This window comes from Arachis ipaensis, chromosome B3 (genome assembly GCF_059453495.1).
Source record: "Arachis ipaensis isolate K30076 ecotype BB chromosome B3, ASM5945349v1, whole genome shotgun sequence".
Lineage (NCBI taxonomy): Eukaryota > Viridiplantae > Streptophyta > Magnoliopsida > Fabales > Fabaceae > Arachis > Arachis ipaensis.
The window spans coordinates 108,142,448-108,147,159 of NC_142438.1; the positions used below are offsets into that span (position 1 = coordinate 108,142,448).

Genomic DNA, 4,712 nt, shown 5'->3' on the forward strand with positions numbered 1-4,712 from the left:
AGCCTTCATATTCACAATTTGAGGAGTAGATGTAGTTTTTAGAGAGAGAGGTTTTCTCCTCTCTCTTAGGATTAGGATTTAGGATTTCTCTTAGTTTTAGGAGTGACTCTCAATCCCAAGTTCTTTATTTTTATTTATTTTTATTTAATTTATGAACTCTTCCGTGTTACATATAATTTTCTTAATAGGTAACTCATAACCAAACAAGGAAAACAGGTTGATGATGATTCAAATAGATATAGAAATAGCAAAAATTGGAATCAAACATCAAAAATGCAATATATAAACCAATCAATCAAAGAAAATAAGAATGCGTGCCTGGTATTCATGAATGGGTTTGGGTAAAGCAGAGGAAAGCAGATTTCAAAATGCCAAAACTAAAACATGAATGAAAATATTTTACAGAAATTTGGGCAGCATTCTGGCTAAAATTGGATTGTCCCGGAAAATAAACAGCAATCAAATAGTTCATATGAATTAAAATTAAAGCTTGCAATTACATATAAGGAATATAGACATGAAAATTCAGTGTAAAGAGCAGCATGAAACAAGAAATCACAGCATATAAACATTACAAACATCACAGCAACAGCAGAATTACAAATTTGATAAAACAGAAACATGAACAGTGCAAGTAGTCAGGCCTAAATCCACTAACCACAGCCTAGGCTACCTAACAACCTAAAATCCACTACAGCATGCATATCTAACTAGCCTAAACATGAACATAAACAGAAAATAATGAAATAATGACTAAGGATAGAAGGGTGGCGTTCGTCGGAACCTGGTAGGCCGAATAAGGAGAGTGTGCAGAAAGGTGGCTGGGGGTGGTGGTGACGGCGTCTGGCACGGCGGCTGGCGGTGGTGGGCACGGCTGTTCGCGGCAGGGGGAAAGAAGGGATGGGTAATGGGGTAGGGGGTAAGAGGAGAAGGGAGGGGTAGGTGTGTGTGTGGCGGATGGGGGGGCGTGGCTGGGACGGGCGGCGGCGGTGGGTGGTGGTTGCGAAGGGGGCAGAGGCGGAGAGGGTGATGCCAAGGCATCATAGGCTAGTTTCACTAGCATTTTTCTGTTAGTTTTAGTTGTTTTATGCATTTTCTTGAGCTTAAAGTAACCAAAAATGGTTAAATGAAGAACAAAGTAATGAACCATCCAAACAATATGATTTTGATACAAATTCCATGAGTTTTAGTTATATTACTTAAATGCTATGAATGAAAGATTTCTCATGAAATTTTGCAAGACTTTGATGCAATTGTTTGGATGATTTCAGGGAAGAAGAGGCTAAGCAAGGAAGCAACAAAATCAATAAAGGAAGCTTGAATATCACATGTGGAGTTTAAGTTCCAGTTTAAGCCTAAACTGGAGCTTAAACGCCAAAATCATGAAGGATAAGAAATGCTGGGATTGAAGTTTAACCTCCAGTTTGACCTCAAACTGGAGGTTAAACGCCAGAATGAAAAGCCTCACTTAAGGAGCATTCCACGTTTAACCTCCAGTTTGACCTCAAACTGGAGGTTAAACGCCAGAATGAGTATGCCACCCAGGGAGGAGTTCCACGTTTAACCTCCAGTTTGACCTCAAACTGGAGGTTAAACGCCAGAACCAGGAAGAGTACCAGGGGCCATTCCACGTTTAAGCTCCAGTTTGACTCAAACTGGAGCTTAAACGTGTTCGATAGTTTTCTCACTCCAGGGTTGCTCTCTCCATCTCCACGTTTAACCTCCAGTTTGACCCCAAACTGGAGGTTAAACGTGTTCGACACCTCCAGGGCCACCATTCCAAGCTTCCACGTTTAACCTCCAGTTTGACCTCAAACTGGAGGTTAAACGTGTTCGACCTCCAGTATGCCTACACCCCTTTCCACGTTTAACCTCCAGTTTGACCTCAAACTGGAGGTTAAACGTGTTCGACCTCCAGGATGCCTCATTCCTTTTCCACGTTTAACCTCCAGTTTAACCTTAAACTGGAGGTTAAACGTGTTCGACTACATTACTCTCCAGGGCTACCATTCTTCCATTTCCACGTTTAAGCTTCAGTTTAACCTTAAACTGAAGCTTAAACGTGCTTCTACAAATGGCCTCACTGGAAGTGTCTGGCGTTTAAGCTGCAGTTTAAGCTTAAACTACAACTTAAACGCCACTCTTGAAAAAGGTTTCTGGGCCAAAAATATTGTGATTTAAGTTAGTCTTTGAGCACAATTATTAACTTAAGCTTACTTTGGTATGAAACCCAATTGAATATCATGGTTTATGGGATTGGGCCTGAAGGATTGATGAGTTTGAAATCTCAATTTATTGAGTCATGTGTCATTATTTGATTATCACTAAGTTGGCTCAATAAATGTTACAGGACTTGGATCAACAACCTCATCAAGATTATGGATCATAAACCCAAGGCAAAAGGAAAGCAAGGAGAGGCCTCAAAGCCCAAGAAGCACAACTGAAGCTCAATATAGAAAGTGTATAAATAGGATAGAAGTTAAGTTAGAGAGGACTTTTTACTTTCACTTTTAGCTAGTTTCCTTTTCTTTGTAATTGAATTCAGAGCTATGATTCACTAAACCCCCTTCATTGGGTTAGGGAGCTCTATTGTAATTCAATGAATCAATAATAGTTTATCTTCTTCTTCAACCTTTTCTCTTGAATTTTGTTAGAAAGCTTCTCGATCTAATTCCATTGAGTAGTTGTCTTGGGAAAGAGACTACTCATACTTGGAATCCTTCGGAGCCTTGGGAAAGGAATGGAGGATTCATGCTAGAGAAGCTTTCTCACAGTGGATTGGATTGGGGTTTGGATGGATATTGTGACATGTAATCCTACCAAATTGTGGTTCATGAAATTGTGTGGTATAATCAGTGATCAAGCATCATCTCTTCTTATGAACATTTAAACCAAGGGATTGGGAATTTGTTTGTTTTTAGAGAGCATTGGTGAGCCAAGGAATTGGGATCCAATCATATAAGATTGCCAAGCAAAATTCAATGAATGCATTGGTTGAGGAAGAGATTTACATGTTTTGATTCGGAGATTTCAATATCTCCTAAACCCAATGAATTCCCCATTTCTGATTTCCACTTTCTCTTTACATTCTGCAATTCAATTCTTGCAATCATCCCCATTCCCTTTTAATTTCAGCAATTTACATTCTGCTCTTTAATTCATGCAATTTAAGATTCAGCCATTTAATTTTCTTGTCATTTACTTTTCCCGCCAATTTTACATTCCGCAATTATCATCTCAAATCTTGATTCCGCTCAACTAGAACACACTTCTAATCCGAATTGCTCACTCAACCAATCCTTGTGGGATTCGACCTCACTCTATTGTGAGTTTTTACTTGACGACGATAACCGGTGCACTTGCCGGAAGGAATTTTGCCGATCGTGCAATTTCCTAAATCGTAGCATAACACATTTATGCGCATCAAGTTTATGGCGCCGTTGCCGGGGATTGGTTTTCGATTGACAATTCTCAAATTGGAAGCTAACTAGATTGAGCAATTTTCTCTTGCTTTGTTAATTCTGTTCTAGATACTTGTTGAATTTTAATTTCTGCACTTGGTTACATGCTTCCCTTCTTTATGCCTTTAAATCCATGCAACTAACTCACTGACTCACTAACTGTTTGATTTAATTCCTCAATTGATCTAACCATACTCTTCCATTAACCAAGAGTATTTTACTTGTTTGTGTTTGAGCTGTGTTCTTGTATGACAGGTAGGAGAGGAGGGACATCAACTCCTCCATATACCGAACCGGAAAGGACCCTTCATAGACTTAGAAGGGAAGCAAGAGGGAAGAGAGTAGTGGGAGAAGAGGAATCTGAAGGAGAATCTGAGGACAATTTTGAGGAAGCTCTAGATCTCAACATGGATAGAGAAGTTCACAACCATGAGAGAGCTGATGGAAACAATGCCATTCCTGAGAGGAGGGTTCTTAGTTCATACATAAACCCAACCTCTGGGAATTGTGGTAGTAGCATCCAGAAACCACCCATTCAGGCCAACAATTTTGAGCTCAAGCCACAGCTAATATCATTGGTAGAAAATCATTGTTCCTTTGGAGGAAGTGCTAACGAAGACCCAAACCAACATCTCACAAAATTCCTGAGAATTTGTGACACTGTGAAGTCCAATGGAGTCCAGGAAGATGCCTATAAACTGCTCTTGTTCCCATTTTCACTTAGGGACAAGGCAGCTAAGTGGCTGGAATCATTCCCAAGGGGGAGTCTAACCACATGGGATGAGGTGGAAGGCAAGTTTCTGGCACGTTTCTACCCTCCACAAAAGGTCAATAGGCTTCGATCTGAGGTCCAGACTTTTAGACAACAAGATGGTGAAACTCTCTACGAGGCATGGGAGAGATTCAAGGACTTGACAAGGAAATGCCCACCAAACATGTTCCATGATTGGGTGCAATTGCACATCTTCTATGATGGGCTCTCTTATGAATCAAGGAAGGCTGTAGACCATTCATCAGGAGGTTCATTGAACAGGAAAAAGACCGTGGAAGAAGCCATTGAAGTGATCGAGACAGTGGCTGAGAATGAGTACTACTATGCATCAGAAAGGCACAACACTAAGGGAGTCATGGAGCTGAACCATGTTGATACAATTCTAGCCCAAAACAAGGTGTTTGCCAAGCAACTAGCAGAGCTTACCAGGCAATTAGAAACAAAGCAAGTGGCTGCAATACACACACAAGATCAAGAGG

At 40.4% G+C, this 4,712-nt stretch overlaps 1 non-coding gene across 1 annotated transcript; it reads right to left on the reverse strand.

The window, feature by feature from the left end:
- Window positions 1-4,294: 4,294 nt before the first annotated feature.
- Window positions 4,295-4,398, reverse strand: LOC148571983 (small nucleolar RNA R71). The gene has a single exon (XR_015880268.1). It is a non-coding gene; the product is annotated as a small nucleolar RNA R71 (small nucleolar RNA).
- Between the last annotated feature and the right edge of the window lie 314 nt (window positions 4,399-4,712).